A 26614-nucleotide genomic window follows, 5' to 3' on the forward strand; every position below is an offset into this window, starting at 1 on the left:
ATTGTTAGAAAATGTCACCGACTGCATAATCATGTCTACTTTTCCCAGTTTCTTTTCGTCTTCCTGCTCTAAGTTGTTGATTTCTCAATTAACATTCTATATGAATGTTTGCTAATCAAATATAAACATATAAAAGTGTAGCATTTTAAACCTTAATTTACCGTTTCTAACACCACCGAAATAATCTATTCAATGTCCGAAAACTGCCCTTTTTCTTCATTGTTAACAGCTTTTTTCCTTTATTGTTAACAGTCCTTCTGTTTTTTCCATTGTTAAGAGCCCTTTTTTCTTTTTTATTGTTGCCAGTCCTTCTTCTTTTGCATTGTTAACTGCCCTCCATCTTTTTCATTGTTAACTGCCCTCCATCTTTTTCATTGTTAACTGCCATTCATCTTTTCTGTGATATGAAAAATTAAATATGAATAGTCATACTGTATATTAATTGAAGAATTAATTCCGTAATTCGTAATGTACAAATTATACAATTTCGACAGAACCAACGTCAGTTCTTTCAGTCTCTCCAGAGAAATTCAAATGCAAACCATCATTCACCCGGAAAAGAAGAAACACTCAAATTTTGGAAGTCAATCTGGGATAATCCTATTGAACACAATAAAGATGCTTCATGGATTAAGGAAATAGAATCAGAAATGAAACAAAAACAAATGCAAAATGTCATTATCACTAAAGAAATGGGCAGTGCTCAAACTAGAAAATTAAAAAAACTGGGTGCACCTGGCAAAGACGAACTGCATGGATTTTGGTTAAAACATCCAACTAGTCTACATGATCGAATGGCAGAACAATTTAATTATTTGTTGCAGTCAGGCTCAGTGGAAGATATGGAAGACTGGATGATATCTGGGCCCACTTTTCTCTTCATGAAAGATAAGAATAAGGGTGCAGATCCAGGTAACTTGGATCTGCACAGCTTAAGCATAGTTGCCTGCCAACTACGCTTAGCTGTTCACTGCAATCATAGCAAATTCCATATACCGTTACTTATCGGATAATCAGATTTATCCGATTGAACAAAAAGGCAATTTTCAAAAATCTAATAAAATTAAATTAATAAAATTAATAAAATGATTCTCAGAAACTCAAAAAGACGAAAAACTAATTTAAACATGGCATGGATAGATTACAAGAAAGCATTCGATTCCCTCCCACACTCCTGGATCCTAAAATCACTAAACATATTTGGAATTAGCAAAAACATATGTTCGTTTCTGGCTACTGCTATGAAATCATGGAAAACAACATTAATAGTGAATAATGAACGATTTGGAGATATCAAACGTGAAATTTTCCAAGGTGATTCCTTGTCGCCATTGCTCTTCAACATTTCTTTGATACCTTTGTCTATGATTCTGAAGAAAACAAAACTTGGATATGAAATTCCTAAATGTAATATTAAAATTTACCATATGTTGTATATGGATGACTTGAAGCTATATGGAAAATCGGCCCAGCAAATAGACTCTTTGTTGAACATAGTTCGTATTTTCAGTCAGGACATCAAAATGGAATTTGGTTCAGACAAATGCGCAATTTTATTTATTAAATAAGGAAAAATTAATAACACTAGAAATTTTAATTTTGATCAAGAGAAATATATAAAAGCAATTTCAGCTGACGAACACTATAAATACCTTGGAATATTAGAAGCCAATGATATTCTCCACTCGAAAGTTAAACAGCAGGCAGCAACAGAATACACCAAAAGAGTTAGAAATATTCTGAAAACAAAACTAAATGGATTAAACACAATTACAGCAATGAATTCTTGGGCTATACCAGTGATCCGATAGACAGCCGGCATAATAAATTGGACAAACTAGACCTCAAAACTAGAAAACTAATGACTATGCATCATGCATTACATCCACGAAGTGATGTTGACCTGTTGTACCTACCGAGGAGAATAGGTGGACGGGGTCTGCTGCAAGTGAGACAGACTGTGGAAGAAGAAGAAATTGGTTTAAGAAATTACATGGACAATAGCTCTGAGCCAATGCTTCAAGCAATTATACAAGAGGGGCTTCTAACAGCAACAGGAAACAAATCCAATTACAAAGAGGAACAAAAAATATCCAATATCTGCGCTGGAAAAATAAACCCTTGCATGGCCAATTTCTTCGAGATACTGAGGACAAAATTGACGTGAACAAGACATGGCAATGGCTACAACACGGATACATTAAAAAAGAAACAAGAAGGATTTATTCTAGCAGCTCAAGAACAGGCATATTACAAACTAATGCAATCAAATCAAAAGTTATTATTGAACATCAATAATAACAGAAAATGCAGATTATGCGATCAGAAAGATGAGACTGTAGAACATCTAATCAGTGCCTGCAGCAAAATAGCTCAAAGTGACTATAAATACCACCATGATCAAGTGGCCAAAATACTTCATTGGCATGTTGCAAAAAAATACGGCTTTCCTACTTTTCCAGTATTGAAAAACGAAACAGCAAAAATTCTCTGGGACTTTAGAATACAAACTGATCGGTATTTGGAACACAATAGACCTGACATCACAATTATCGAACATCGATAGGTTTGGATTATCGATATCACAGCACCCAGTGATAACAACATTAACAACAAAGAACTGGAAAAAATTACTAAATATCGAGATCTGGCAATCGAAGTTGGCCGACTGTGGCTTAAACACACCAAAGTCATCCCAATAGTTATCGGTGCACTTGGTGGAACTTCAAAGAAGCTGTCCAACTATTTACAGCAATTAAAAATCAACGAAGAGACTACATATGACCTACAAAAAACAGCATTACTTGTAACAGTCCATATTTTTCGACGCTACCTGACAGACTATTCTTAGATTATTGGGTAGAATTGTTCTGTATCACCAGTCAAATTTTTATTTATATGATATCTTGTTTTGACCGTGTATCAATTCTTCTTCTTCTTTCTCTATGCCTTATCCAGTGTTAAACGGGGTCAGTGTTCCCATCTTTAATCTTCTTCTTCCAGATTCTCCTGTCCAGGGCATCTTCCCGACTCCATCCTTTCTCCCTAAGATCCTCTGCCACCTTATCCCTCCACCTGAGTTTGGGCCTTTTCCTACTTCCCTCCACCTCCATACGCTCCACTCGTTTACCAACATACTCCTCACTCCTCCTCTCTACATGACCGAACCACCTCAGCCTGCTTTCTTGTACCTTCTTGCCGATCGGTCCCACTTTGACCGTCCCGCTGATGTAGTCATTCCTTATCCTGTCCTTCATTGTCACACCACTCATCCATCTCAACATCCGCATCTCCATCTTCCTCTCCTGTGCATTTGTTATAGGCTACGTCTCTACACCATGGAGCATCGCCGGCCTCACCACCATCACAGCTTTCCTTTCATCTTACAACTCACTCTTTTGTCGCACAGGACCCCGTTCATCTTCCTCCAGCCGCATGTTATTCGGTGCTGTATTTCCTCATCCAGGTCACCATTCCTCTCGACGACCGACCCAAGGTACTTGAATTTCTTCCATGAAGTTAACCTTTCACCCTGGAGTCGTATGATCATATCCTTGTCACTCCCCGTTGACATATATTCGGTCTTCACCGTAATTTTCATGCCTCTCTCCTCCAATACCTTTCTCCACTCTTTCAGGGTCTTTTCAAGCTTCTCTCGGGATGATTCGCAGAGAACAATATCATCGGCAAACATCATGCTCCCTGGCGCCCTTCTTGACGTCCTCCATTAGTACATCCATGACCAGATCAAAGAGGTAGGGGATCAGAGTTGATCCCTGATGGAGCCATACGACAATGGGGGAACCCCGCTGTCATGCCAACACTAGACCTGAACTGAGTTTTTGCTCCCTAATACATCTACTTCACGTACTTTTTCGATTCCCCCCCCTTCTTCCTCATACACCTCCATACCTCCTGTCTGGCCACTCTGTTGTACGCCTTTTCCAGGTCTATAAACATCATAGCTCCGCTTGCATCTCCCTATATTTCTCCATCAATCGTCTTAGCACAAATATTGCATCCGTTGTCCCTCTTCCTGGCATAAATCCAAACTGCTCCTCACCAAGTTTTGTTTCCTGCCGTATCCTTCCTTCAACTACTCTTTCCCATATCCTCAACGTGTGTGACACCAGCTTGATCCCTATATAGTTGTCACAATCTTGAATCTCCTTTCCCCTTGTAGATTGGGACGAGAATGCTTTTCCTCCATTCTTCTGGTATCTTTTCCTGTTGGGCTATTTTCCTCATCAGATCCCATAACATGTCTACGCCCTCGCTGCCCAAGCTTCTCCACATTTTCCCAGGTATCTGGTCAGCTCCCACAGCCTTTCCATTCTTCGTTTTTCTCAGTGCCCAATACACTTCCTCTCTGCTTGTGTCTTGCACCGATCCTTCGTTTGCCTCTCCATCCTCACACCTCTCTCTTGGATTCTCCTTATTTAGTAGATTACGAAAATATTCTTCCCATCTTCCTCTGATTTTGTCCTCCTCTTGTAGTACTACTCGTATGGGGTCCTTTATCTGCTTAACTGATGTTATGTCTTTCCAGGCTCTTGAGAATAGCTTTCGCTATTCTTGTGTATCAATTATGTGAATAAAATAATAATAATAATAATAATAATAAAATCTTATTTTCACTCACCTCGTTAATTATTAAAATAAGCTTCGGTAGGGTGGGCATGTGTGATCAATATGTGACTTTTCTCTCTATCGCTCTCTTTTCCACTCACTCCCTGTTTAAATTTGTTTGTTGTTTGCCACACCCGCTTCATGAATACCTCATTGTCATCATCATACATTGTGTGACTCTCAACTAAACTATTAAGTAACAAAAGCACACAAACAAACAAGCCTTGAACTTAATTTATAACAGTATGAATTGCTTTTACCAAGCTCACGTCTCCAGTGTGTCCTTCAAGCCAAATTTAATTTCACTGTAGTCGAACCGATAAAGCACAAATGAAACGATTTACCCTCTACATTGTTTATTTTTAAACATTCATACAAGGATAGAGAACTCGGCGAAGCCTCAATTTTTTGCATTAATTATTTCATTATTCTTTTAGAAATAATAATGTAATTTATATTTTAATTTTATATTTGAAATTAATATTTTTATTAATTTGAAATATTTTCAAAATTTTTACAAAATTATTACACACCTTTATTATCTAAATTACAATAATTTATTTGAGATTTTCTATCACAAAACAATGCGTGGAGGTAGGAACAATCGACCGTGAGATACGGTGATTGATTCATTCAATCCAATACCCTTGGAGGGTAATGGATGGCAATGCTGTAGCCAGTGAAGTTCTAACTAAGGCTCGGCTATATTGTTTGTTACCCTCCTGCCATGATCAGAGCTTTAATTGCTCAATACCACCTTATCCCTACACTGTCCTCTACAGATAACGGGGAATATGAAAAGCATTCTTGCTTCGCCCCTTTAAGCCAGTCCTTATCCTTATAAGGACAATGCGTGGAGATTACGATTGATTCATTCAATCCAATATCCTTGGAGGGTAATGAATGGCAATACTGTAGCTAATGAAGTTCTAACTGAGGCTCGGCTATTGCTGTTACCCTCCTGCCATGATCAGAGCTTTAATTTAACAGCTAAATAACACCTTATCCCTACACTGTCCTCTACAGATAACGGGGAAGATGAAAAGCATTCCTGCTTCGCTCCTTTAAGCCAGTCTTTAAGGACTATAAGGACAATGCGTGGAATCGATTTTTGCTATAGGCATTTTCAGGGATACAATTGGTAAGCGAAAACTTTTCAAACATAGTTGTATTTCGATAAAACAATCGTATTCATCGGCTATTGAGGAAAGTAGAATTATTACAGGCTTAGCATCATTCCCATTTTGATCCATCAACAATCGTTTGTTATTGAATGCGCTTTACGGTGCTTTATGTAATTATTGTTTTGAATGGTTTGCTTACGTAGCTATTGTTAGAAATGTACTTTGTTCAATAATACTTAGATAAACAATAACGGGAAAATATGATAGACAAGTGCACTGGAACAACAGATACAACAATATGAGAAATATGAAATATTAGAAGAACATTTGATACAAGAACAATAGATTAATTCAAAATATATCTGATACATTTTGCAGAACAATAAACAAGCAATGCGTTTATTATTCACATATTATAATAAACATGAAAATATATCCTTGTATACTATAACTCAAAACTTAAACTAAAAAAATTCCATAATTTTTATTCCATGTTTTAATTTGCATCTGTAGGTCATCTGTAAAATTAATCGTCGACTGGAAAAAATATAATAAAAGGATGCTGTATTATTTAGGATTCTACAAGCTGTAATAAACTCCGGTCAGTTTCATCTCATCCCTCTGGAAATAAATTAAAAATATAAAACAGAATCTCATCATCAGTTTCCAGCTCTAAATTCCAATGAAATTTCCTTATATATTAAAAATTCTGGATAATATTAAATTGCCATTAGAGTAGCGCATATATTTATCATATTAGAACGAGTGCTTTCCTTGGAGGCGGACGCTGCTGCCATCTATTGGATATGTAAAGAAGCATCATTAACAAAGTGTGTAGATTTTATTCCACGTATTTCTTTGAGTGTTTTGTGATTAGTATTTGTATCAGAAACAGAAAAGAATATATTAATATTATTTAACTTGATTTCTTTCTGTCGACAGATAAAAATGAATTATATAAATTCCTTTGGATGTCAAGCTACTAGAAACGGTTTATATAAATTCCTTTGGATATCAAGCTACTAGAAACGGTTTATATATTTTTAAATTTAAGTGAATAACATTACCGGACAGATCTATAAAAAAAGTCGTGCCGTTGTATAGCGATTGAAACGACTGTAGCATCTTACGGTACTATAAAAAAATAATAAAATAAGGACTGGCTTAAAGGGGCGAAGCAAGAATGCTTTTCATCTTCCCCGTTATCTGTAGAGGACAGTGTAGGGATAAGGTGTTATTGAGCTATTAAAGCTCTGATCATGGCAGGAGGGTAACAGCAATAGCCGAGCCTCAGTTAGAACTTCATTGGCTACAGCATTGCCATCCATTACCCTCTAAGGGTATTAATCACCGCATCTCTCACAATATTTGAGCTTATCTTCATTTTATTAAAAAATAAATGGTGTATTAGCAGGATGCAATTTTTTGCTTTAAAAGTTAATCAAAATTTTAAATTAATTAATTAGAATGTTATTATTAACATAAAACTATATTCTTATCTTTTTGTTATTTTCTATAATATAATTAAAATAAAGTTTGAAATTCTTGGATGTCATTAGCTATATTTGAGGTCGCCTTAACTGATATCGGCCAGAACAAAATAGTGAAAACTGAAACTGCTGTAAAAATCTAATTGTTGCATACTTTGCTGGCGAAGTGCGGTGTATCGCATGTAATTTCCCTTTGGCGATCTTTATTTCAACTGTGATCTTTTGCAAAAATCTATTGCTAGCCCAGACAGCATCAATTAGAAATCGATATATGTGAGAAGGAAGCGTGACGCGTATTATGTTTTAGATGAACAATTTATTCTTTCTTTTTTCCTTTTTTTTTTTTTTTCTTGTAAAAGATGACCCAACTAAGAGAATTATTGATTGTAAGCGAAAAGCAAATACTTTACTATGAAGATAATAAGCACATAAATCGATGAAATGGATAACTGGAAACTGTGCACTGGTCCAGAAGTGATTGTGTCGAATTAAAAGATCGTTCCCCCCCCCCATCTTAAATAGATGTGAAGGAAGAGATCGTAAGAACAGCGGAAGCACTAAATGGAGTCTTTGACTGACATCATTTAATCACTAAATCATCTTTATAGGCATTATCTCATAAGCGAGAATGAAAGTAGACTATATAGGTGCTTTTCACATTGTGTAAGTAAAGATTATCTGTATATCTGTAACTTTAAATATATTTAGCTTTAATTCTGTTATCCAACTAGTAGAAGATGACAGCATCGCCATCTAGCGATACTGTTTGTCCATACAAGAAAATTTTTTTTTTTTGAAAATGAGCCTTTCAAGCATGAATAAATAATAACACAATAATGAATAAAATGATAAATTTATAAAAATAATAATAGATATAAAATAAATACAAATATATATATATATACAGGGTGTTCGGGATAAATTTGACATATTTATAATTAATTATATTTTTCCGTAAGTTACATGTATTAACACACACTTCTCTTCATTTAAAAGTTTGGACCCTTCTTCATTCATATACAAGATGTAAGAAAGGATGGATAGCTGGAACCCACCTGAATCATGGAAGAGAATAACTTGTATCATGATGATTCGTGCCCGCCATCAAAATAAGGATATTACGACTGCTGCCCAATGCTCCCTGAATACAGTAAAAACAATCAGGCATGAACTAGAGACTTGCAATGGTGACTACGAGGATGTAGCAAGAAGAAAGATCCCTAGCAGACGATCTGATTGCGTTCGTACAGCAGAATTCCTCGCAAATCTGCAGGAACAGGTGTTGAAGAACCCTGGCATTGGAATTCGGGCTTTGTTCGTGGAGTTGCTAACTGTAGTCAAGCCCTGGATAACAAGGGTAGCCAATGGTAGGCCGTATGTATGGCAGCAGGATTCGGCCCCTTGCCACACCTCTGGGAAAAGTCAAAAATGGTTGTCTGAAAATTTCTACGACTTCACCAGTCCAAATGTTTGGCCTCCAAACTCCCCAGACCTTAACCCCATGGATTATTTTGTATGGGGCGCAGTTGAAAAAGACACCAATCGCACTTCCAGTAATACAAAAGCCCAGTTAATGGATAAAATTAAAACAGTTTTTGCGGCCCTTCCCAGGGAGACTGTAGCATCAGCTTGTTCGAGGTTCCGAAGCAGAATTGAAGCTGTGATCGATGCTAATGGTGGTTATTTTGAGTAAATCTTGTTGATAGTATTGTAATTAACTCTGCCTGTAATGTTTTTTTGTCAATTCATTAAATTTTATTGATACAAAGAAGATTTTCTTTTTCCTTACGAAACTGTCAAATTTATCCCGAACACCCTGTATATATATATATATACAAAATATATAATAGATAAATAATAAATATAAAATAAATACAATATATATATACAAAATATATACTGTATGTATGTATATATATGTATATATATATATATATATATATATATATATACATACTGTATGTATGTATATATATGTGTGTGTATATATATATACATACTGTATGTATGTATATATATGTGTGTATATATATATATACATACTGTATGTATGTATATATATGTGTGTATATATATATATATGTGTGTATGTATATATATATATATGTGTATATATATATATATATATATATATATATATATATATATATATATATATATACAGTATATATATATATATATATATATATATATATATATATACAGTATATATATACATATATACATATGTGTGTGTATTATATATTATAAAAATGTATTTTGCTGAATATATATATACAGTATATATATTATAAAAATGTATTTTGCTGAATATATATATACAGTATATATATATATATATATATATACATATACAGTATATATATACATATATACATATGTGTGTATTATATATTATAAAAATGTATTTTGCTGAATAAACCGCCTTTCGTTGTACAAGTGCTATTATTTATTTCATCTATATTAAAAACAGAATGGTGTATTATCATTTTTCTACAAACCACAAATATAATAATTTTTGAAAGCTATATATATATATATATTAATATATATTTATATAATAAATTTTATTATATATTTTAGTTGTTTTTATTAAATTAATGAGAGAAAGAAGTTTATTTTTTTTATAAAAACTGAGATGCTCAATATTAAAGTGAGTGTAATATTTTTCGTTTATTAGCTAACGCTAACCTGTTCTTATAGATTGTTAAATGTCGGCAGAGATCAACATAATGCTGACCTTTACCCTGACACTACCGGTTGCTAGCAGACGATGTGCTTTTCTCATTGACTTCAACCTCCTGCATCTACGGAGATATGATTAGCTGCACTCGGGAATGAGCTATCTACACGAACGCCATCTGTGTAAATAACCTATCAAAGTGAACGATGACGTCATCCAAAATTAACTTTGCTTTTCACAATAGTGCAGGTAGCAGGCCTCTAACGCAGTTAACAATCGCTATTGTATCCAGGATGACAGAGAGGAGGGGGGGAAGAAGAGGAGGGATACTACTGCCGCTCGTGCAACGTCCGTTTTCTCCTCCGTCGTGACTTCGCCACGAAGAAGCGGAGATTTATTTCTCTGTTAGAGCTGCTTTAATCCTCGGTACATATATTTTGTACCAAAAGAGGGATTTATCAAAGAAAAACTCAAGAAATATCGATATTTGAAGCTGAGTTTTCCTTAGTCCGGATTAACAAAGTCAATTCAAGTGGTCGATGTTACAGTGACTTGTCGTAGCTGGAGGGCCTTCATCTGGCTCGGTGTTTTACCTCACGATCACAGATTGGGCTTATTAGGTATCTTCCTTTCCTTTTTTTCCCCTTCGGCATTCAGCTTATTCTTTTTGTCTATCGTCTTCCAGCAATCTTCATAAAAGAAACGCGAAAGTTAAATTTACTAAAAAAAAAAAACATCCTGAAAAATACCTAAAGATTGCACGCACAGTCAATGCACGTGAATCACCAAAAGATGAAACATTACACGTACATTCAACAGAGTCAAATTTGTAATCTGAAGTTCTGTTAATATCATGCGTGTAATTAACTATTTTTAACGCATGAAACTTGTAAAAATGTTTTAAAGTATGAAATAAAATTAATATCTAAATATATAACAACTGAGTATTTTAATAATGTAACGATTGTGCAATACCTCCATGAAATAAATATCAATAAGAATTTTTTTATTACCGAATATGAAGTCGCAAATGAGCAGAATTGATTTGCTTACAAGAAACATCACTAAAAGTGGCCATGAACAGCTAAGTGTACGCTATTCTTTATGAACTAAACTAGTAAGTAAATAATTTTAAGATATTTTTTTTGGGAAAAAATTATTTTTCAAAAAATAATTTTTAAATATTCCAAAAATTTCACAGAATTCATACAATATGACAATTATTATGAACTATGAAATTTATTTATATTTATATTTTCATAATACATTCAATATTGCTTGTTAGCCTTTATATCCTTATAAGGACTGGCTTAAAGGGGCGAAACAAGAATGCTTTTCATCTTCCACGTTATTTGTAGAGAACAGTGTGGGGTTAAGAAATTAGTGAGCTATTAAAGCTCTGATCATGGCAGGAGGGTAACAGTGACTGTATACATTACCGTACTGTAATAACAATGAAACTAAAATTAGTATTCAGTGCTTCTGTCTCTTACTAGCAAAGTAATCATCCGAAAACATGGAGCACGAGATTCTTCAAGCCTGCTGCTTTATTCATTGGAAAATTAATCGGAAGCATCAGGAGAGGCTAGTCATCAACAACAAATTCTTCAAATTCAAGAATTGCAACAAAGCATTCTGAGGATGCTTTATAAGATGTACAACTTGTAGAAGGTCTTGGTTAGTTTTCAGAGGATGACGTGACAGCAGGAGTCTTAAACATGTGTACATTACGTCAAACTTAGTCTGGACAGCTTGCCTTCTCTTTTCTGTATAAATTTTTCTGTAGAAAGTAATTGAAGCCTGCATCTTTCTGCCTATCATTTGCTAAATCTCTCCATGTTGGGATTCTCAAAAAACCGAGCTGCCTTATAAATTGAAACAGATATCTATCATTTCATTGTAATCTTTATTTAGGACTCGACATCTTCTGCCTCTTATCTTCTTTCTCTCTTCTTTTTCCTCTCTTCCTCTCTTGTACATAAAAGTTATTTTATGTACTCATATATATATATATATATATATATATATATATATATATATATATATATATATATATATATATATATATATATATATATATATATATATATATATATATATATATATATATATGAGTACATAAAATAACTTTCCCTATTTTGAGGCATCTGTAGCTAAAACCAATAAACGGAATGAGACCAAATTTTATATTGAGACTTTTGAAGGCATGGGGAGATGATTAATACCGCGAGCAAAAAAAAAAGATGTAGTACCAAAAATCGCCAATAGGGGGAATTTTGGCGCTGGCGGAGCCGAAAACAAGCGGATAATTACATTAAAGGCAAATGAAATGGAATAATAATATTTCGATGGTGTGTGGCGTGTTCCCAATCCCTTTTTAAATGGAATTGGTGGCGCTGCTGTAACCTACGAACAGTAAAATTTGCATAATCCTTTTTACCTGCGTTTACTGCAAATATTTCAATGCTTTCGGCTTCCCCAGCGCCAAAATTTCCTCTATTGCCGATTTTTGGTACCAAATCTTTTTTTCGCGGAATTCATCTCCCCATGCCTTCGAAAGTCTCAATATAAAATGTGGTTTCATTCCGTATATTAGTTTTAGCTACAGATACTTCCAAAGAGTGAAAGTTAATTTATGTATAATATATATATATATATATATATATATATATATATATATATATATATATATATATATATATATATATATATATATATATATATATACTGTATGTGAAAAAATTAAAAGAAATTCATATAAACAATTACCGGGGGGGGATAAAGAACATATTCAGCTATTGAAGCATAAAATGCTAATATAATTTTTTTTTCTTTGTTTCAACTGGGTTCAGTCTAAACTCTTCTTGTTTGTTATTTTTAAATTAAAAAATTACAAGAGGTAACACATTGAAAGGTATAAAAACAAGTATCAATGTTATATATACGAGGGGGTCTGGAAAGTTCTGATAAACATTTAGAACAAAAATTAATTAATGTTACGTCTTCTTATATATCCTAAAAGAAAATATATTTTCTGAAAAAAATATTTTTGTTCTACGTGTTTATCAGAACTTTTAATCCCCCCCCCCTCTCGTATATATATATATATATTGAGAATTTCTTCCGAGGTCTGAAATCCTGTTGCTATGGCAATTTACGACAGCTGAAGTGTTACATTTCTCAGATGGATGATGCTTGTTATAATTACTGGCGATAATTTATCTTAACGGGACTAAGTCGAGACAAATGGAATAGGATTAAAGTTATCCCTTGTCGAGATTATGGGAAAATTCCATTCATTATTTAGCCCGAAGTTCGCATTGGAGATCAGGGTCAAACTTTATTCAGCTAATCGCTGTTATTAGAATGAATTTCCCATGGGGATTAATCTCACTTGCAATCCTCTTCCGATTCCAGTTGAAAATCTTTTTTAATCCTGTTCCAAATTCCTCATCAATCCCTTTTATAACCAGCTGCAGTTCTCGCTTCTAATCATGTACTCTCATTAAAACATATTTTTGCGATTTTGTTTTAAAATATAAAGGAAAACAAAACAAACAACAACCGACTTTTCTTATGGTTTTAATGTAGTAATTTCTTACTTTTTTCCCTGCTGTTCTGCGTATACGAGTCATCATATTAGGCAATTAAAGGAAAATAATATAAAAAGCGAAGTAGCTATTGAATTTATTATAATAATCGACAGCCACGAGTACATCTATAAATATTCTTTAAAACAAGCAAGGATAAGGATAACGAACACGTATATTTTCAAACAGCAGGTTGTGAGTTCGAACCCCCCCCCACCCCCACCTAATAAGGGGCGTTTGTGGATAGCCTTAGGATGAATTTAGGCTGCTGAATTTGTTAATGAATTCCATTGTTAATATTTTTCGTACGGGCATTGATTTGGTCATAGTGGCGATAGGTCAGTATATGGTTCACCAGCTGTTACTTTTATTATTATTATTATTATTATTATTTAATTAAAGCATTAATTTAGGTTGTTTAAAACTGTAATTATGTTATCTTTCGGATGTGCAAGGCACCAGTTTTCGCCTCAAAGACTTAAACCGACTTTAAACACATTTTGTTCGAGTTACAGTTTAAATCCAGGCATAAATATGAATTCGGATAATTAGTGGAGTCATGGTGTTGGGATCTTACATGGATTATGTCTACGGGTAGAATGCCAATAATAATAATAATGAATTTTAAATAGTGACTTAGCTAATGTGACGTATTTCATTGTTGATAAGAATGACCATTTAGACGTCATTTAAGTTTATTTATAACATGTATAAATAAAATTTCAAATAGAAAAATATCATGTTTAATATAATATACCAATTAATAATTCAATTATGCTAGTTATTAAATTGAAAAATCATTTGAATATTAAAAACACCATTAAGTTTTAAAACTGATTACTATAAAAATCTTAATACCTTACCATATATGTTTAGGGGGAATCAATCGAACTTGGCCTCCTGCCATGATCAGAGCTTTAATAGCTCAATAGCACCTTATTCCTACACTGTCCTCTACAAATAACGGGGAAGATGAAAAGCATTCTTGCTTCGCCCCTTTAAGCCAATCCTTATAAGGATAAGGACATATATGTTTACTAACTTTCGTTAGTAAACATACTAACTAACGTGTACTAATTGTCGTTAAGTTTAAGCGTTAAAGTCATCACGTTATTCTTCGGCGCCATTCACTAAACCAAAACTTTTGACTAGAAATAGTTTATTTGTCCATTATTCCTAAAACAGAATGGCTACTTGAAACCATGCTCGCACTTCCTACATCACACTTGTATGCTAGCTCATTCATAATGCCTAAGAAACTAAAGCTGGTAAACGTTGACAATACTAGATTTGCTCAATGTCTCCGTGTTAACAGAGACTGTAGCAAGCCTAAGAGTATATTTTGTAAGCTTTAACTGCAGTATAATCTTAACAAAGGTTGAACTGAGTTATTTCCAATTATGTTCGAAGTAACAATATGGAGGACATTCTGCGCAGAACTTGGTCATTCACTGTTAATTAGGACATAATCAATTTCAAGTTATCAAGTAAGACTCAAGCGAACTTATAGACAGGATTCGAACCCAGATCTTTCCAAACACGAAGGGCCTCGTCGAATACGAATGAGGCTCTCAGTCTTTTAAGTAGTGCAAGCCAAGGCAATTCCGAAGGTTATTTCTCATAAACTCTCTGGTAAAATTCGAAACTTTTAAAATTCATTTTATTTGGATGATAACGGATCTTTAATATCCTGATTATATATTCTTAATTTTCAAAATCGATCCAAGTTCTATCCCAGCAGAGCACCACTAGCATTTGTAAGTAACAGTGATGTTCTTCTTTCTGACTTTTTCTCACACTAAGTGGTGTATTTTATTTATATTTATCTCTAGTGAGTGAAGCCGGAACAGGCAAGTGCCTAATCCTTGAAGAGAAGAAGAAAATGGACCGAGAGATACGATAAAATAATTTATATTAATATGTCCTTAGGTAATTATCTGTTACCAAATATTTCACATTTAAAATCATCTTGGTGATTAAGTTATAAAAGAAATTCTCACTATTTTGACTATCCTAAATAGCTAATAAACATCATCAAATTTTATAACAGTTAATGAAAAATATCACCACATAATATGATTTTCTTATAATAAATTAACCAATATTTACATCTATTCATATTTCAACCTCTAAACTTCAATTTGTAAACTAAATACAGAAGTGTAGCGAAATGAAGACAAATAAAATTAGGAAATTAAAGTTTGCACATTTTAAGAAAGAAATTACAGTTAATATATAATGGAAATTTAAGATGGAATAAAAAATGCAGTTGTGTTTATTCTTGGAGAAATGTTCCTAGTTCCATAATGCTAGACCATCGAAAGAATGAACGTCATAACTTCGATTCTAGTCCCCATGTTATAAAAAGGCCAAGAAAAGAGGAAAGTTCTTTGCCTTTTCAGTCAAGTATGGTTTTCTCTTGGAGACTCGGAACCTCGCAACTCAGAAAAATTAACAGAACTTGCACCAATTCAAATATTGCCTTTCAAATAATGTCTGCAGTCATCTTTCCCCGAATTATTCAATATCATCGCTAGCATTAAGCTCAGCTATTGATTAGGCCTAAGTGTGGAGAATGAATGACCTTTAAGGGTGGAAACCACTAATACTTCATGTTGCCTACGGATTTCCCTTGGTGACGAAAAGGCATCAGAGGATTATATTATTCAAAAAAATATATTAAGCTAACAGCTATTGAGAACAATTAAAATTTTGAAAAATTTCAAGATTTATTTAAAAAATCAATGTGAGTTAATTTCTAAATAAATTATAATAGATTATAATTATATTTTATTGTATCGTACTACATAATTATAAATTTTAATTATTATATTGTATTGTATCGTTATAAATTATATTGATTGATTATAATTGTTACAAATGTTATACTGACTTCGGTGATTGATATCAAAAATAGAAGTCACAGTTCGTAACTCTATATTTGAAAAACATATTCAGATAGTTAAATAAATCCGACCAACTCTTTAAAAAAAATTATCAGCCAAAGCGAGACAAGGGTTTGGGATCGCTAAATAAAGATACAGTCTCTGCATTGCTGCATTGTGGACAAGTGTGGGAAGAGGGGGAGGTAGTTCAATTCGGATAATCTAAACACTTAAACAAAGTCTCAGGTTTGAAGTTAATCCACTTTTATGATGCGGAGAGCTACAAAAGTCGTTATGGTCCTTAGGAAAGCTTTCTTTTGATGACATAAAACTCTGCGTTTGAGAAGAGAAAGTTGATAAAGTGTTTTAGCGGAGAATAACTTCACCTGATTCTCAGCTATTGTCTCCGTTATGAGTAATTTTCATTCGAAACGCGTAATTCTAACATACACCGTAAGACAGCTGACTGTCCGTAAACGTCCAAAGAACATACCATATTGTCTTTTGTTCCTAGATCGGTTCACATTACTTCAGTGTTGTAAAAATATTATTTGATATCATAACACTAACACTTTCTTTATAACGTACTCTGGTTTCAGAACCGTCACATGAGTATTTTATCCATGCGCACTTATATCCCAGTGTTATTGAACCATTCATTCATCAAAGAAAATTGGTTTTGAGTGATATTTATTTGATATATATATATATATATATATATATATATATATATATATATATATATATTAAGTATTTTTTATTTTAAATTATTTTTAAAAAAAAATTATTTTAAGCATTCACATCAAATTAAACTCTTAGGTAAATCTTGTATGCTAAAAAAAATATTTACAATTTATTAATATTCTTGATCTCAACATTTTAAGATTTCATCTTATAATATATAAATGAAGTTTTTTTTTAATTCTTTTTTTTTTGTTTTAAATTATTTTAATTTTAAGCATTCACATCAACACACTCTAGTAAAACTTGTGTGCTAAAAAAGGCACAATTTATTAATTTTTTTGTAAAGTCCTTATAAGGACTGGCTTAAAAGGGCGAAGTAAGAATGCGTTTCATCTTCCCCGTTATCTGTAGAGGACAGAGTAGGGATAAGGTGTTATTGAGCTATTAAAGCTCTGATCATGACATGAGGATAACAGTATTAGCAGAGCCTCAATTAGAACTTCATTGGCTACAGCATTGCTATCCATTACCCTCCCAGGGTCTATATTCTCACCATTATCTCTCTCCCGATTCACAATTTATTAATTAACAATTGAACAGTTTGCTCGCCCTGGTTGAGCATGGAGATTATGCATCGTATTCTGAAATCAAGATATTGCCTCGTATTCAGATATTGCTCGTATTTTGGGATCAAATTCTTCTTAAAGTTCTTAAAAGAACTGGGCGATGGACTGAGTCCTTGACTCTTTATCCCGTCATCTGAATGAAGATAATCTGTCTGAGTGGATGGAGTGTTATTGAGCTAAAAAGCTCTAATCATGACTGGGTAACGGCAATAGCCAAGCCTCAGTTAAAACTTCATTGGCTACAGCATTGCCATTTGTTACCCTGGAAGTCCTAAAAAGGACTTTTTAGGATCACCGGGATCAAATTCTTCCTTATCCTTATAAGGACTGGCTTAAAGGGGCGAAGCAAGAATGCTTTTCATCTTCCCCGTTATCTGTAGATGACAGTGTAGGGATAAGGTGTTATTCAGCTATTAAAGCTCTGATCGTGGCAGGAGGGTAACAGCAATAGCCGAGCCTCAGTTAGAACTTCATTGGCTACAGCATTGCCATCCATTACCCTCCAAGGGTATTGGATTGAATGAATCAATCAATAAATCGGGATCAAATTCTTGATTTGATCTCAAAATTTTAACATTTTATCTTATAATAATAATATGGTGTATTAATATTAAACTAAATATTTCAAAAAATATTTTATCAGCTTAAAAATAAATTTAAATCTCATTTTCTTATTAATATTTAAATATTTACTTTTAACAGCAATTATTTTTAATCAAAAACAATGACACAACATTAAAATAATTAGTCAAATGATTTTTGCATCTTATTTCAATTTATATTTTTCCATCTTGTTAGGTTCTACAGGTTTCATTGATTTCATGTCATAAAATTGATTTATTTTAAAACGCGATATTTATCTAAACAGAAAGCGATATTTATGAGTATATCGAGAATAATAAGAAGAGGATACCAAATTACGAAATGGAATAAGAAGACCATAACAAGAATACTTTTTAGTGTGAACCCATCAAATGTCTTGGAGTTGTCAAAAGCAACAGTTCGGTTATTAAAATCTTTTCATAGCACTTGTCAAAAGTTAGGTGATACACACACAAGACCTGTGGAACAAAATTCTATTGATAATTGTTGATTACGTGGAAAACTTTCAGAGTAAAGTTAAAAGTTAGACTGCAGAATTACAATTTCTAGAAGCTTTTATTTTTCAATGTTCACCATCGTAAATTGGAGATAAAAAAACCATTTGTTTGTTTTTAAGTAATGTTATATTTAATCGGTCGTAATATATGAAACATGTTAATTAAAATACTAAGTATATTTATAAAAATAAAATAATCAAATACAGCAACTGAAGTCGATTATATATATATATATATATATATATATATATGTAGTGTGAAATAATATTGCTTCATTTTTTGGATGGAGACAGTAGACGCTTCTCCGGCAACTTCGGAAGGTAATAGTGACGGAAATAGACCAAGTGGGATAGTTAGGGTTGTGCACAAGGATGACACCTGTTTAGTTCGGAAGATAAATGTGATATTCCAAGCTAATTATGGGTCCCATCACTACAAGTAGTGGGTTGACATTTCCCGATCCTTTCACCCCTACATTTCGCGGCTTTAGTGGCTAGCCGAATGTATAATTACGTCCATATATTTCTCGTGGTGGGCAATGCCATCAACTAGTTGTCCAACGTTTTCCACCTCCACTATTAGCGGAAGCCAAAACATCTAATACAGCCACTAAATCATACCGATCATGTGATCTATAGAAACAGTTAGGGTTATTTATCACTAGTTCCCATGACAGCACTCGTGTTCTGCTACCAGCTAACCATAACCTTGTCTGTGTTAACGGGTAATATCGGTTTTGTACCATCTCAGGCCTTAGTAATTTCCAGTTCAGTTGATCCAGTAAATTAACCTGCAATATTTCATGTTACGAGTTTCATGTGTCCACCATACTCATAATATTTACGTACAAAGGTTTGCTCAAGCCACAATTTTGCTTTTATAAAAAGTCTTCACAATTATTGTTGTAGCCAACGTGAACCAGTTCTACTTTGTTACTAATATAAAAATAAATACATATACACATAATATACTTGTATTATTTATTTTATTATATTATTATTAGAAAAATATTATACTATATATTTGAAATAATCTTTTAATTTCTGAAATATATTATAAATAAATGCATTTATTTATATTTTATATATATATTATATATATTTATATATTAATAAAATGAAATGCTCATAGAATAAAACTTTTTATCTTTGAAAATATCATTATTATAAGAAATTTTTCAGGGCAGTTATTAGCGATTGATATCAATGTCAATAATATTAAAATTTTAAAAAAATATCAGCATCATTATTAACTATTGATATTAACGTCAATAATATTAAAATTGAAATATTAATAATAAATATATATGCATATTTGGAAATATCGCTGTTTAAGAAAATGCTCAGCAATTTAAAATGCTATGAACATATTTCCAGTCTGTTGCATTGTCTCAGTCTATATCGAAGATATCCTTTGGGGATATCTTCGCATATATATGCATAAGAATAACTATCTTATCCTAATAAATTAAAGTTATGTAAACCAATAACACTCTTGTGCGGTCATAAAAGCCTGTAGATACAAATCATGATCGAACATCTATTTAAAAAGTGAAATTTTTAAATAGAAGACGCACAGTGTTCAGTAGTACCATAAGTACCAATAGTAGTAATAACATAAGCTATTCATCATAACAAATATAACAGAATTTTCAGAACCATTATGCTATTAATTAGAAGAAATATAAACCAACCTGCATTCGTTGAATAATCAAAGATATGGCATCTCTGTACTTTCAATCTTCTGTGCCTCAATCATTTGAAATGTCTAGATTAGATAAATGAACTATGCTCGATCACAGTCAGGATTCAGAAGACATTCGTTTATTGGATCATTTTGGTACGGTTTTTTAATATATCCTTCAATAGCTTAGAGGACTAAAATTTCTTTAGGAAAAAAAAAAACAATTGTAAGAGCAGTTTATTGTTGTTTTCACCATTTCACGCAGATGAATGAAATAAGCGATGGGTTATATCTCATGAAAGTCTACTTTTATTGTGTTTCATGTTGAACCATTAACCTTATTGTGTCCAATGGCTGAAAGCGTAGACTTTCTGTTTATGACTTGGCTCGAAATCTTAATGCATGTATTCAGTTATTGGAACACTTGATCTTGCTAGCATCTCAGTAAATCAGCAAATATACACTGCGTGCATTACACAATATACCATTTAAAATTACTAATTTTCAAATGTTTTAAAATTATTAAACCGTTGTATAGAGTTTTGTATAGCTCAGAACCTAATTTAAGTCAACATCTGCAGCTGTGAGATTTTGTATGTCTTTTAAGTTTTTATTTCAAAGTCTCAAATGACAAAATATCAAATCTTTTTTTATTAATAAGGCAGTTAAATGTGTTGATCATCGAATAAAACTGATATGAAGGTTTTTTCACATCAGAGTAGTATAAAGAAACAAAGTATATGCAATTAAAAACGTCAGTAGCGTTTTTTCTCACGAAAAGTGTTTTATTTTTCTTCCGTAAAGTCAAGAAAGTCGATTTGTAGAACTTACAGTATTTCAGACAATCATATGTAGTGTTAGAGACAACGAGTGTCAGCTACTCTCTTTCTCACATTCTAATTAAAATCACTGATAGTTTTGTGCCAACAAACTATTCTGTGATTGGTTAAGAGTGGAAACTAGTTGCCCAGTAATTTAAAAAATTTTTTTTTTTTTTTAATATGGCTCCCACCCACGAAAATCTATTAGTAAACCTACGCTACATTAGTACCATGACTGCGCTAAAGATATAAATAATTTATTTATTTATTTTTATATAATCTGTAAACCCTACTCAAACGAAAATGTAACTTTTTCATTCCACTTCAGGTCTCCAATAAGCGAGGCAATGTTTATTCTCACACCTGGCAATGAAATTAATCTTACACCATCATGTAACTTGATTATGTAAGTTGTTTCTTTTATCGAGAATTATTCCGAGGTATTTTGCTTCAGTTTTACAGGGAATTTTGAAGTTGAACAGGATGATGTCTCCTTTAGGGGATGCTCGTCTTCTTGTGAAGAGTATCGTTTTGCTTTTCTGGGGGTTTAATTGTAGTCACCAGTCTTTAAACCATTTTTCTAGATTCAGGATGGAATCTTGTAGTTTTTTGGTAACGAGATATGGTTGGCGAGATCTGGCTAGAATAGCCGTGTCATCAGCATAAAGGGCGATGGTGGATGTGAGAGGATTTTGAGGGATGTCTGCCATATAGATGTTGAACAGGATCGGGGCTAGCAGTGATCCTTGAGGAACTGCAGCGAAGATTTTCTGTTGGGTTGTGAGCGATTATGCTTCAACAGCCACATCAAGAGCACATGCACCAAAGCTTCAAAAGTTATCGCCCAGCTATACCCCTTGATCAACAGACACAGCAAACTAAGCTCAAGAAACAAAATTCTACTGTACATGACAGTGATCCGTCCCACAGTTATATACGCCTCCCCAGCCTGGAGCCATACCTCCAAGACAAACATCCTCAAGCTACAAAGACTACAGAACAAGTGCATGCGAATGATACTGGATGCCTCGTGGTTCATCAGGAACTCCCAGATCCACCGGGACATAAACATCCCCTACATCTCTCCACTACTACGCTCCCTAGCAGAAAAATTCTTTATGAAGACATCTACGCATCCAAACCAACTAATACAGCAAGCAGGAAACTATGACAGTAATGCCCACTGGAAACATAAAAGACCGAAAACCATCCTAACACCCAACGACGTGTAACCACTTCTGCCCACTCAGGGCGAGCTGAAATAGCTCACACATCTCTCCCATCACTGCTCCCGAAACAGACAACAGGGAATATGAAAAACGTCAAGCTTCACCATCTGCGCCATATATGTCCTGCGTCCTTGTTTCTTTTAGGAACTAAAAAAAAACTACTTCTAACCAAAAAAAAGTAAAAGATCTTAGTGGAAATAAAAGGCTTTAGTAAATTCTTTAATTGCAAATTTCCAATCAACTTTGTTTAGAATTCGAAAGTAATTATCTAGATTGTTTCAAATTTATGCCATTTTTGATACATTTCGAAAATGCAGTAGCATCCATTGAAATTCTTTTTGTTCGTTTGTGCGGAGGCAAATAGTAACTACTCTACTAACTACACAACTTTCATTCAAGATATCTGGAGAATGTTTACTGAAACAAGTTCAGCTATATCAATTTTTATGTCAATGAGATCAGATCTAGTGGCAAAATTAGGTGAAAAAATTCCAAATGATTAACGAAAGAATATATGCTGCAATTGACAAGAAATCCATAAATTCATTTTATACATTCTATAAGCCAAAATGGCTGTAGGTTCAAATTGCAATTAAGGGATGACGTCATTATACAAGCATATTACTGCGCACCTTTTAAACTGTTGTTTACGCATCTTTTTAGCGATTGTTTGTATTCATAAAAATTACTTAATCAGTGCATTTAAACGAATGAAAAATGTGCTTTTTATTTCATTAATTAAAAAAGATCAATTAGTCATAGTAAATAACTACTTAAGTAATAGTAAATATAGAAAAATCTTTACTATTCATTTCCTGTTTGTTTACTATGAAGAAAATTTTAGCCATTTCCTGATAATTTTAAATAATTCAGTTGTTGTACGTTTTTTATTTGCATAACTAACAGCTAAGGGCAAAGTACTTCTAAAGTTATTAGTAGTCTGTATTGAAAATGAAACAAGACTATTATAAAGTATTTTAAATTTCATTTACGCGAACAAATTCAGTTATACTGGGTAAGAATGGGCTCTTTTTTGTTCTTGACTGCGGATCAATTTTCTTCCAATCCCTTTAGCAACTTTTTCCAGACTAAAGCAAACAGAAGAAAACAATTATTGATTTCTAAAGTCCACTAAGCGTGGTTAAGTAGGGTTGTAAATCCAGTCTTGTGGATTGATGAGTCACATGTTATGCATGCAAAAAGCTGTTTGATCAACGATTTCTTTCGTTCTGTTTTTCAGTAATCTCATCACGTTTGTTCAGTTCGCTATAAAGACAGACTCTTGCACGGTTTAGTTCGAAGTTTAAACATTTGCGAATCGGGAATAGAAAAGCATGTACTGTTGAGTGAAGACAAATGCTATTAGATTAAATTCTTTAGCCAAAATAGACAGTAGTATAGATCAACTACTCGAAAAACGCATGCTTAAGATTGTATCTAGTGGAGCAGACACCCTCTTCACCTCTGAAGTTTATATGCACGAAAGTCTAATCAGCTTAAAACTAGCGTTGCAACAAAAACATTGAAAGACTTCGGTTTAGTTACAGAAAATTGATAAACAACAATTTAAGATTTCTTAGTATTAAATAGAAAGAAATATAGTAAATGCATCAGAATCTCACAACTTAGATGGGTTTCGTGTCGCAGTGTCCTTTCATCTAAGTTTTGTGGTTGGCATTAAACATGTGCTGACTTGAACGATCCAGATACGAAGTTCATGAGGGACAGAAGAACGTCATTTGTAAACTTGTTTGATTGTTTGTTTTACTCAGAAAATGACAAAGATGATAAACTTAATAAAAATCACTGGAGTAATTAACAGAACCTTTAAACCTAAGTACGTACAGAAACACACAAGACTCAGGGTCTACAAAACAGTAGTCAAACCTACATTATTATATGTAAGTGAGATCTGGACCTTCAGAGAAAGAGACATACAGAGAATTCAGGTAGCAGAAATGAAACTCCTTAGGAAAAACAGAAAAGCTTACCCTATTAGATAAAAAAAAAAAAAAGAAATAGTGAAATAATTAAAAATCTCAAAATCAATCCCATAACAGACTCAATGATCAAATATACGAAAAACTGGCTAGAACATAGAAAGAATGTAGAGAGAAAGGTTACCAAAATATCTTAACATATAATCCTAGAGGAACAAGGAATAGGGAACAACCAAAAAGAAGATGGACTGAGTCCGGAACAGGCCACGTGGCCTAGAGCCTGAATAGGAAGACGACGACAACAACTGCTTTGCTTGTCAGTTAATAGACAGTATAGAGCATATGCACGAAGTACACTCATTGACAAGGTACACTACCGACACATTGGGAAAAGAAAGGCGTACTCTTTTGAATGTATATTAGGAACCACATAGCGAAGTTTATTGGAATGTCGGAGGATCTTTTTTTTTAATATAAATTTGTTGAATTATGACTTCCACGTGATGACTTATATCGGTAGAACTGTGCATGTCATCAAATGTGGTATATAAGTAAATCGTTACAATAAATTTTTCTCAGAGAGTTTTGATCCCTTCTCTCCTCTAGATCAACTAACTGTGCAGACCAAAATCTTCATCTAGAGGAATGCTAAAATAATCTTTTCTCTTCGAACAGTCGAGAAAGAGTGCGTTAAGAAATTCCGAATTTTCTAAAAATGATAAATAATTTCAATGTTTCCCCACTCCCATCCTAAGCGTAAATATTTGTAAGTTACTGTTTAAAAGACACGTTTCTCAAAGAGATCGTACTTTCACTTTTGTTTTTAAAAAAAATTTAGGTTCCGCCAACCTTATTGTATTATTCCGAACTAGACTTTCCTAAAGGGAAAAAAATATTCAAATGTGGGAAGGTTCACGTTTAATATTTCCAAGTAAATTTATTTGTATTTTGTACCGTTAATAATTATATATATAATAACAGATATGTTACCATATTTTAAAATCATAAGATAAATTAGCAACTGGATTGTTTTCACATTCAGTAATTATTCGAAATATTCTTTTAATAGATTCGTATGTTATAAAATGTGTTAAACTCTCCGATTTAGAGAGAGAGAGAGAGAGAGAGCAATTGCAAAGACATACCCGTTTTTGTCTCCATACTCCGAGAAAGGTCTGATACCTGAAACTTGTTCGATTCCATTTAAAAGAAAACTCGACTTTTCCTTGTAAACAGCGACAATTCATCGGGGAACAGTTCCACACACGTTAGGTACTAACGGCAAAATATCGCTCACGAAAGCTATTACAATGTAGAAGTTCACTAAATCAGTGATTAGCGGAGAAGATGGTTTTCAAATGGTGAGGAAATCCTAATTACAATCTGTATTTCGAGTCCCTATAAAAAAAAGTGTCGGTAACGATCCAGATTTCCGCTCGTATCTGGTATTGCCGAAGAATTCTCATTTATTCCAGTCGTTATCTTTTCTGCTAATGTCCCCTTTGCTTCTAGCAGAATTATTTGCAGAAAAAGAATGGAAAAATCCATTCTATGAAATAAGACCGGTTAAGTACATTAAGATAGATAATAGCTTTAATTCAAACCCTCGCCCTGATGCCACCATGAATGGCAAGGAGGGAAAACTGGTTCTTCAATTAACACATTTCTCTTTTCTCCACTTAAGTGATTCGGGATGTTCTAAATTACTTGGGAAGCGAGGATTTTAAATGCCACTCCTATTTTGTCTCCTGCATGCTGAGTAGTCGCCCAAAAGTAGGACACAATGGAGAACTTTCAGCCTGATTAGAGAGGCAGAAGAGTTTACATTCACAGAATTTTTTCTTTCTTTCTTCGTAGCGAAGTGATTAGGAGGAGGCTCTTCTGTTTTAAGTTGTTATTTTTAAATTGTGTTTTGGAACTGTGACTCTTTCAACAGGGCTTTCAGTTGAACAATAAAAGAGAGTTACTTAAACTTTGGCTTGGATTTCTGTAACAAATGAAGGGCTTTCACATTTGATAACATTGCTAATCTCACTAGCTTGAAAAGAAGAATTAGTTTATCGGAGAGAGAGAGAGAGAGAGAGAGAGAGAGAGAGAGAGAGAGAGAGAGAGAGAGAGAGAGAGAGAGAG

The sequence above is a fragment of the Typopeltis vanoorti genome, chromosome 4 (genome assembly GCF_054136105.1).
Source record: "Typopeltis vanoorti isolate ZY-2024b chromosome 4, IOZ_Tvanoo_1.0, whole genome shotgun sequence".
Lineage (NCBI taxonomy): Eukaryota > Metazoa > Arthropoda > Arachnida > Uropygi > Thelyphonidae > Typopeltis > Typopeltis vanoorti.